Source organism: Pinus tabuliformis, chromosome J, assembly GCF_031772625.1.
Source record: "Pinus tabuliformis cultivar Carrire ecotype Pingquan chromosome J, CPIR1, whole genome shotgun sequence".
Classification (NCBI taxonomy): domain Eukaryota; kingdom Viridiplantae; phylum Streptophyta; class Pinopsida; order Pinales; family Pinaceae; genus Pinus; species Pinus tabuliformis.
The window spans coordinates 839,542,088-839,553,622 of NC_142295.1; positions in this window are offsets into that span (position 1 = coordinate 839,542,088).

The window sequence follows — 11,535 nt, forward strand, 5'->3', positions numbered from 1 at the left end:
TTTAGTCATCTCATTTACCAATGCAATTCAATATTTTTAAATCCAATTATGAAGGTATGCTAGCTAAAGTCAAGACACCTGAAAATGAAAATAAAGCTACTAGAATTAAGAGATTTGCCTCTCTTTATTTTCTTTTTTCTCTTTGGCGTCATTGACTGAAGCGGAGGCATTGCTCGGACAGGCAAAAGTGCCTGGAATTCGACAAAAAAAAATCAAGAAATCTTGTAGTAGCAGTGTTTGAATCATGTTCTTGATGGTGGAAATGGATTCAGCACCATCAAAAAGCCCCGGGGCACTCAAAATCTTGAATTTTGACAGTTGTAACCTGGATTTACAAAAATCCCTGCCTGATTTTATCAAAATCTTGTCAGAATTTCCATGGTTTTTAGGGAAAAAAAGCAAGTTGGCTAGACTACAACTTTTTATTTTACATTAAGCCCTATGGAGATTTAAATGACAAAGGCTTGTGCACCAAAAAGAAAGGAAATTGAGAAGAAGACTCTTTCTTCTACCTAACATATGTTAAAGAATGCCTATTGGAGCACCACAAACAAATAACAAACCACATCATCTATGGTGACACAGGAGGATATTTGTGGCTCATAACATGTGCAGAGGGGGCTTTGGGCTTGGATGATGTCATGGATAGCATAGGTTGTGTAAGATCCCAAACGTTAAAAATTATAACAAATCTAGCACACTTTAGTGCTTTGATTAAAATAAATTTTCAGCAAGAACAAGAACACAAATGGATTTGAAAACAAAACCACTTTATTTAATTAATAAATCCAAATAATACACGCCCGAAAGAATAACATAGGAACGCTCATCAACAGACTCGACCAACTGACTTTGAAGCATACTTGTGGACCCTGGATGGATCCACATGAAAAATTACATCGATGAGGTTTTCATTCCTAGCATCTATTAATTTTAGGCAACAATGGTATGTTCTATGCTTTAGAGCAATTTTACTTCAATTTCTTTATTAGCGTAGTATCAATATTCAGATTAGCAATCACATCAACATGATAGTAAAATGCAGATAGAACACAAACATAAATAGTAGAAGACAAGCCAAGACAAGTGGACACAAGATGTGGCTCCAGCTAGGGACAAACCCCAATGTGGGGAAAACCTTGATCAAATCTTCTTTTAGTCTTCAATACTTCAGTAGAGAGAGACAGTACACTTTACAAATCTGATAATTTATAACATCAGAAAAAGAGCCCTAACCAGAAAATTCAATGTTGGTCAACAGGGCAGATTTGACGCTCAATAAATCGACCAAATTTGGCCTCCAAACAACAAGATAAAACAACAATCAAAACAATCAAATTCATCTCAGTCAAAGTCTGGTCAAATAGCCCACCTGCGGTCAGCCTTAGCTGCAGTCAATGTTTAGCCTTGATTTCTGTGCCCAAAAATGTGGCTTGCCCAAATAGAGATAGCCCTCACAAAAATGCAGTCAAAGGAGGTCAACGCATGCTGGTCAACGTTTGGTCAAACTGTCCAGAAATTTTGTCTCGTAAATTTTTGGGGCAAGCATTATTTCCAACCATATAGGTTATTTAATAAGCTCTAAGTACATGTTACGATACACTCATGCATCCATCAGAAGGCAGGTTGCATGCTACATATCCATGAGAGCCATACATATCCATAGACTTTCCACCAACTCGATCACTCTACCTCCAGCAAGCTCCACTATTCAATGTCATATCATCATTTAGGATTGTGTAGATATATTTAATGCGTGGATGAGACGTCAGTATTCAATGCCATCGCATCATTTAGGATTTCAAACTATTCAATGCCACCTCTTCCTGCCAAATTTGAAAGTGAGAATGGTGCGTTTCTGATTTCAAACTGAGCAATGGCGCTTGAAATTTTTGAAATAATTGAAAGTGGGAATGACGCGTCTCTGATTTCAAACTGACTAGTGGGCCTGTGAAATTTTTGAAATAATTGAAATGTTGTAATACAAGGAAAACGGGGAATTTGTTAATGGAAAAATGATTTTAACGTAGAGAAAGCTCGGCGAAGGTGCTATCAAAACCTGCTTTACTCTCTACTTGAATAGACTGGAAGAATGTCTCTATAAAAGATTGCATATGGGCACTGATAGCTAGACAACTCCCTGGGCTAACCGACAACGAAATCAAGAACTAGAACACTCATTTGAGCAAGAAGCTATTATCAGTGAACGAGTCTCAAACCAATATGAGTAAGCAAAATCTCAAGAGAAGGTCAAAATCTCCTTCCCTACAACATCATGTCTTCAAAACTTCTGCTTTGAAAACAATGATGGGAGTGAAACTCTCTGGAATGGTAAGACAAAACCATTGCAACGATTATGGGCATTCTAATTGTAGCTCAGCTCAACCCTTTAAACTGTGTAATTTTAAAGAAACTGTTAATTTCTCCAAGTCATGGCCCGACCTACTTGTGAATGATTCAATCACGGGTGACGACTTGGACCCCACTGGCTTTGGAAGATGTTAATCATGTTGAGTGTGCAGAAGCTGGAAACTCTACTTGTTCTATGTCGAGTTTAGGATGAGAGGTCCCCGCGATTGCATTTTTTTGTAAGAGATATAGGTACTTTACCCGAGAATTTGTGGATTCTAAACCATCTATCATCTCCTTATTGCAATTTTCTCTCCTCACAATTCGACTGTTTAACTGATTTTGGATTAGAAGAGTTATTCAGGGGACCTGACACATTCGCCGCAAAGATGAATGAGTTTGAAGAAATCTATTTGGAGGGATTGGGATGGCGTGTGTTTACAAGGGGCCATTCTTGTTCACCCCTTCTTCGGTGGAGAAGAACGAACTAAATCCGAATTAGGGGCAGAGGTAGAGGGTTTTGTTAAGAGGGTAGATGGAATATGGAGCATCTCTTCTTGTGGGAGCGGACATAGACCACCCTTTTCGTAACCCAGATGGACACTGTTCTCCAGCTTTGTCCCCAGATGACCCTTTTTTCGGGATCTGTCCACCCTGGTGTATCCTCAAATGTTGATATTTGTTGCAGAGAAGGATTTCCTAAGAGATCAGGGTATGGTATTTTGTATTAAAAAGCGTTAAAGAAAGTCGGCAAAGATGTCGACATCGTTATGACTAAAGGCAAGAATCATGTGTTTCATCTCTTGAATCTAAGTCCAAGAAGGCTACCTTATTGATGAAATGCATCTCTGATTTCATGAATTCCTCCTATTACTGAATTAACTTAGATAGTTTCTTTTTAAGGCTATGTGGGAGGGTGAAACAACTCAGATAGTTTTTTTAAGGCTTCGCTAGAGGCTAATGGTGGCTCATTTGCCAGGTCTTCTCTTCTTTGTCTATTATTCTTGGCTATGTATGGAACACGCGTCATATATTTCTTTTTTCATATATGGGAAAAGACATTTTACTATAATAAATATGTTATTTCACACTAGTTTTGTCTTGTAATATTTAAGATGAATGTTTACACACATAAATCACCATCCTTTTCTTCTCCTTTTTCATTTTTTCTCTCAGAAGTGAGATTGTGTTTCAGGATGTATCACAGTAGTTTTAGTGTTGGTGTTTCTTTAAGATGTATCACAGTAGGTTTAGTGTTGACGTTTCCATCTTCAAAATAATAAAATGAATCATACTTGATGATTTGTAACTTTAACACTAAAACTTTTTATATGATCGATATGGAAGATCAAGTAAGGAAGACTTGGATCAAGTGGCTACAATGGAATTACTTGCGGGTATCGAGTTTCATATATGCTTTCCTTTCTAGTTTTGGCATGCATGGTATATGCATGTGTGAATTTGGTTCTCTTGTTGTCATTGGAATGGGTTTTGCTAGGTGTGATAGTGGTTTCAGCCTTGCCTTGCCATTTCGGATAGACATGGTGTGATGGGGTTCTTTCATTTGGTTGAGATGGATTTCTGGATGGTTTTGGAACTGGGCGAGATGGTCTCAGGAAAATTCCCAAAGGCCTAGGAATCCCTTGACTAGTAATGGTGGGATACACCTTAAATCCTAAGGGTGGAGATAGGAAAATTCATCAAGGTATTGGTGAAGAAATCTAGAGGCATCCATGATTATTAGGCCTAGTGATCCCTTTACTGGTAATGGCAGGATTGCGGTAACACTCAATAGTGTATGTTCTTCGTTTGGACCTAGGAATTCCTTGACTTGTAATGGCGGGATACACAGTAAAGCTTAAGGAATCCCTAATTGGTTATGTTGTGAGTCCCACATTCATGCTTGGAATATGGCATGCAGGTGATAATAAATTCCTTGCCCAATATAAACCCCCCGTTGTGATAATAAACCACCAAGATAACCACCCCTTCAAAAAAGAAAAGCCTACAAGTAAATAAGGAACCAACATCATTTGTAATATGGGAGTGTCAAGAGTGCGAAATTCATAAAATAACAAAGACAGGGACCAAGAAACACCACCCACAAAATTTCCCAAAGATAAAAATAGAAAGATAGGAGAAGGAAAGGAAACATAATAGCCTATTGGCCACAATTTCCCCACCCAACGTAACCAAAAAACAAGACCAATAAACCACCAGGCTAACACTCCTCTTAGATTAGGATAGAATTCATGATAAAGAAGAAACAACACTACTCAGAGAGGGTGGAAGGAAGGAGTATAAATCTCGAACCGAAACCGAGGAGAATGGATTAACACATAACACAAAGTTTTACCAAGATGTGGAGTTGGAAAGCCATACCTAGAATAATAGGGAAATGAGAGTGAAAATGGAAAAATAAATGACCACCAACCTCGCTTGAGCACCACATAGAGCACCCTATAAATTTTCCAAATTAACTACAACAGTAGAAAGTGGAGGATAGACACATTAATACTAGATAACTCTCAAAGCCACAACATTTAGAGGAGAGAACCAGTTGCAGTTTGATGAAGACCCAATTGGGGAGTTAGCACTTATGCATTGCAAGAACCTTCATAAATGTTATATACTCCTGACTAAATCACCCTTGCCACCAGTGAGACTGGCTCGTCCTCCACCACCTGCTTCCCTTTATTTGCAACCAGAGATCCAAAATTCTTTCGTTAAGGATTTAATATCCTAAACAGAGTGATAACCACCTTTACCATCAAACAAATAAATTGATCTCTCTCTAGCCAAAGTAAGTCATTGTCTCTTTTCCATTAGAATTAATAGCCTTTGCACCATGCCCATCATCCTATTACTTTTGTTGAATTTAACTTCATTTGGGGTAGGTTGCCACATCCATCGAATCATTTTCCAGGTGGAGTAGTGACATCCCACCCCCTTGCCTCATTAGTGAACCCATCGAGGGAAATTAATTATAATTATATTTATTTAATTATTGTATATTAATATGATTGACTGACGTAGGGTTACCCCTACTTTACCCACAGTTTGTATGAATTATGCATACATCTTGTCTGTCCCAGGAATTTTAACTCACTAAGGAGTCAAATCTTCGATTCTTAAGGTTTAAGGCCCCTTTCTCAATCTCTATGGAGTAATTCATTAAAAATCCATCATAACCTAACTCCTAGGCAACATCCACTTATTGGAATTTAAATCGCCCCTTAAGCCTTCAATTAGGACTTTATTAAAGTCTTTACAAATCCTTCCTATCATTACTATCGAGACACATACACCCACCTAAACCTTTAATCATTCATTATCGGAACTTATACAACCCTTATAACCCTCCATTAAATCTTAGTCCATCATATATAACCAAATCCACATGTTCCTTTGGTTAATTCGGGTTTAACCCACAATTCCTTCTATCGCACTTTAATCCCTTTTATAACCATTTACAAAGGAAATACATTCAAAAACATACCTTTCCCCTTTGGTACGGCTTTTGCACGATTTTTGATGCTACACCTTTATCACAATCGGCAATCGCTCCTTCGTGGGTTCCACTAACATATGTTCCCCGTCTCCTCTGATATGCAATAACGAATAACCTTCCAGACTTCAAATATCGTTAACCGCGCCATAAAGATTTTCGGGTCCGCTCCTGCAGACCTTTCCTTCAGCACTTCGCCAATCTCCAACCACTTCCAATCATGATCAACACTTTATCGCTATCGCATGCCTCCATATTCCTCTCTGTATATAAAAATTCAGTGGCCTCTGTTTACATTCTGCTCGTAGGCTTAAATCCACACTCTATCTTAACCAACTAATTATCTAACTTTCTAACCTCTGTCTTTGCCTTTTAGGCTTACATTTATACAAAGGATTCCAAAACCAATTTCTGGTTTAGATCCATAAATCCCTTAACAAAATTTCTAAATCTCTTCTTTGTTCCTAAAACTCCTCTCTAATCCCTAAATTCATGAACTGACTCCTAATCTAAGATTTACAATCAATTCTCAAATCCCTCAATCTCTCAATTATCCTAAATCTCTCATGTTCTCCTATATTCGAGAACATTTACAAATATGCCTCACAATATTCAATTAATTCCCTATTCTAGCTTCTCTCATTAAAATCACTCAAACCATTAATAATTACATTTAATTCACTCTTAGGAACCCAACTTCCTTCAAAACACAATACCCCTATATCTACTAAAATACAATGAGTTTTCTTGGCCTAAATGTTCCTGCATCAGACTCCCAAAGTAGAAAATTTCCATTATCTCCTGATCATGTGTCTTCATAAGTTGATTGAAAAACCTCCAGGGTCCCATACTTTAGTTTGTAGCTGCCCAAATGCTTTATTCCTTTGCTGTTGTTGTACTTCTGCTATCTTCTGCTTCATTTTCTTTTCTTCAATCAGTTTCAAATTCTGATTGACCATTCTTCCTGCTGCTGTTAATCTCCTCCATATGGACTGTTTTATCATCATCTGCCACATTTATTCAATCTCCATCTCCAGCACATCCTTGGACTGGTCCATACTTTGCCACTTACTTCTATTTTTTTCCTTCTGCTTCAGGTTGTTGCTGCTATCCACTAATTCTTCAAACTGTTGTTGGTTACTTTCAGCTTGTAGTTGCTGGTTTACTACTTGTTCTTCTACTCTTGCTCCCACTCTTACTCTTTTTGTAGACATTGCTCTTGCTCTTGTTTCTATTTTTGCTCTTGCTTCGAGTCCTACGCTTACCTTGACTCCTATGCTAACTGCCTCCCTTTCATCCTTACCCTCTTTCATGATTATCTCTTTCTGCATTGAATCATGACTATCCAGCATTCTCTCCAGCAATTGAACATCTTTGTTCCATGGATTAAATTCTTCCATAGAATCTTCTTCTTCCATTTTTATTTGGCTGTCCATCTATGCCAAATTTCCTCTAGCATCTGCAACTAAACCTGCACTCATAAAACACTTGTTAAAATAAAAATCATAAGGCTTCTGTGCCTTATCTCCCTTTGGCAACACATCAGTATGCTGCTCTGATTTTTCCTCCACTATCAGCACATCAGTATGCTGATTTGAATTCCCAACAGAATTCACGAGACTGTCAGCTAGTCTCTCCTCCATACCATCTACTTCTATGATGTCTTTCTGTCCTTGTCCACTGTAATGAACTCCTTCCTCTGCAATCACACTGTCATACTCTGAATTTCCCAGCAAATACTCTAGCAATTCAAGTTCTCTGTGACACTTCATAAGTACTTCATCATTACTTATGTTTCCTGCATTTATACACAAATTATCAATCTGAAATTTACAAGGTTCAACAGTCCCAATTGTTTCTTTACATATCAGTTCTTCAAACTGAATTTCATCTCCTTCTTTCACAAGAAATTGTTCCTGTGTTGTCATAGTTTCAAATATCAATGCATTATCAAATTATTTTTGCTGCAATAAATCACTGCTTCTCTCATTTAAGAGATATTCTCCATCCTCCTTTACTTCAGAGTTTTTATCTTCTGAAAGATATTCTCCCATACTTTTGATAGCTTCAAAAGATTGCTCATCCTCTACAAAACCTGTAATCACATCAAAATTATTAGATTCAACAATACAAGGTTTTACCTTTTCCTGCTGGTCTGCTTTTGTCCAACAGTTTAGAAAGTCATCAATAATTCCTTCTTCTTCACCCAGAACTTCACCTTGCTCTCGTTCACAAATGGATACTTCCATTTCCAATTCAGCTTCTCTGAGTTCTTCAGATCTCAATTGAACACCCAGTACTTGTTCAAGCTTCATCAGCGCTTCTGCTAATTGCATATTCACCTGTTGACTTCTCTTATTTTGTAGCCTCCTCTGTAATTTATGCCACCTCATTGGCTTTTTGCTCAAGACCCAACCTTGTCTCTGGTTTTCCTCAAGTATCATCATCAATACATTGAGTTGTTCTTTCATTTATGCAATCTCTTTATTAAGCTCCTCTTGACTCATCCTCATGCCATTTTCCTTGACATCCTCTTCCTTCACCTCCATTCTGTTGTGGTCTTCTTCAGAACCTCTACTATGACTATCAGTAGCCATCTTCTTCTCTATCTTTGTGAGCTCCTTACTCACTTACTATGAGTTACATTAAAGCCTCTACAACAACAAGTCCTCCCTGCTACCACTTACCTCACCAAGCTCTCCTCACTCAGTCTTTTGGTAAGAAATTGGTTCTCTATCTCTGGAACCTCCTTTGAGCACTCTTCTCTGCTCCTTTAGGCTTCAACTCATCTACACCTTCTCAAGAACACAACTGTCCTCTTGTATTTCAATCACAATGAAATACTTTGTTCTGACCACTTCTTCTTTCGCTTAGAAAGTCTTACCAACTTTCTTCATTACCTTGGCAATTCTACTCACATCCTTTGTGGAATTACCTTTGTGAGCTGCAACAATACCTCGGCATCAATATAAAATCCACACATTCTCCAATCTTCAAATCAAATCAAACAAAACATGTCATCTCACCTTCAAGATCTCTGCATGATCTTGTTCCACCATCTACCTGTACTTTGAGTGGATTGTCCTCCGTATCTTGCATCTACAAGTTCTACTACACTTTATCTCTGTGTGCCTATTATTTATTAGATTAAAATCTGATCTCCCTTGCCCACATACACATCTTAAAACACAACTTTGTTCTAAGTCATTTTCTACAGAATTACCTTATTCTGTTCTACTATCAATTTTTTCAATCACAATTATGCTTTGATACCAAATGACGCAGGGTTAACCCTGCTTTACCCACAGTTTGTATGAATTATGCATACGTCTTGTCTGTCCCAGGAATTTTAACTCACTAAGGAGTCAAATCTTCGATTCTTAAGGTTTAAGGCCCCTTTCTCAATCTCTGCGGAGTAATTCATTAAAAATCCATCATAACCTAACTCCTAGGCAACATCTACTTATCGGAATTTAAATCGCCCCTTAAGCCTTCAATTAGGACTTTATTAAAGCCTTTCTTTACAAATCCTTCCTATTGTTACTATCGGGACACATACACCCACATAAACCTTTAATCATTCATTATCGGGACTTATACAACCCTTATAACCCTCCATTAAATCTTAGTCCCGCATATATAACCAAACCCACATGTTCCTTTGGTTAATTCAGGTTTAACCCACAATTCCTTCTATCGTGCTTTAATCCCTTTTATAACCATTTACAAAGGAAATACATTCAAAAACATACCTTTCCGCCTTTGGTACGAATTTTGCATGATTTCTGATGCTACACCTTTATCGCAATCGGCAATCGCTCCTTCGCGGGTACCACTAACATATGTTCCCCGTATCCTCCGATATGTGATAACACATAACCTTCCGGACTTCAAATATCGTTAACCGCACCATAAATTTTTTTGGGTCCGCTCCTGCAGACCTTTCCTTTAGCACTCCACCAATCTCCAACCACTTCCGATCCCGATCAACGCTTTATCACTATCACGTGCCTCCATATTCCTCCGCCGATACAACGCCAATAAACTGTTGCGATGCGATATTTTATAACAATCTCCACCGTTGATCCTTTTCCTGATCCAACGGTCATTAACTCTCCCGATCTCCAAAGCTGCATTACAATTCCCCACCATTGATCTGCATATAGAAGATCCGACGGTTCACACCAATTTTGGGTGAACAACAAACCCGACAGTTATTCGGCTATATGGACCCGATGGGAATTATAAGTTCCTAATCTAATAAAGTTCGGGTCCGGCTTCTCAATTAAACTCCGATTACTTTGGCTCCTGATGTCTGTCCAATGGTGAGATCTCTCAATCACCGATGCGATTTAATCCCAACCGTTGATCATAAAGATCCAACGACTACAATTCACCCATACTCCATTTCTTCTGCCTTTCTCTTTATTTGAAGTTTACGCCATTCTTTCAATTTTTTGTGGTTTTGGGTTTTCTTCAGGGTTTCGGCCCTTGGCTCTTCCGCTGCTTAATTCACTTCCGAGGTTAATTTCTGCGCATTCTCCTTTGATCTCTGCCTATACAGAGCTTTACCTTGTCTTATAATGGATTCAAAGTTCCATCGTGATCCTTTGTCATGCTCTTCTCTTCTCTCTGTAGTTCATCACGACTCCGCCTGCATATAATCATTACACAGAACTCTAATTCATATTGAGTTTATCATTTAATCACTCGAACACCAATTTATACATATTCTAATCACTCTCTGTATATATAAATACAAACTGATAATTACAGATTGAGACTCTGTCTCTCGGGACTGATTTTTTAGTATCAGTGGCCTCTGTTTACATTCTGCCCGTAGGCTTAAATCCACCCTCTAGCTTAACTAGCTAATTATCTAACTTTCTAACCTTTGTCTTTGCCTTTTGGGCTTACATTTATACAAAAGATTCCAAAACCAATTTCTAGTTTAGATCCATAAATCCCTTAACAAAATTCCTAAATCTCTTCTTTGTTCCTAAAACTCCTCTCTAATCCCTAAATTCATGAACTGACTCCTAATTTAAGATTTACAATCAATTCTCAAATCCCTCAATCTCTCAACTATCCTAAATCTCTCATGTTCTCCTATATTCAAGAACATTTACAAATATGCCTCACAATATTCAATTAATTCCCTATTCTAGCTTTTCTCATTAAAATCACTCAAACCATTAATAATTACATTTAATTCACTCTTAGGAACCCAACTTCCTTGAAAACACAATAACCCTATATCTACTAAAATACAATGAGTTTTCTTGGCCTGAATGCTCTTGCATCATTGACTTAAGATATAAAACAATAATAATAATTATATTTCATCAATTCATTAAACTAAATAAATTGTTTCATTTATGTATTTTTTTTAAAAGGGTAATTTATAATTCAACTCTATTGAAATATTTATCATTATTAATTGTTTTTCATTATGTTTTGAAGAAAATAATGTTGTATCCCCATTTTAGTCTAAAGAATAAAAGGAGTGAATAAAAACTCTCAAAGGCCATCTCTCTTCTTTTTCGATACATATCATTTAGAATATATTCAGAAGATGTGCATATATAAAAGTTGTGTGACTTTCATATATGCACATGTCTTTCATATATTCACAACTTTAGTATATGCGCATATATTTTGTGTATGCGTTTTTTCTT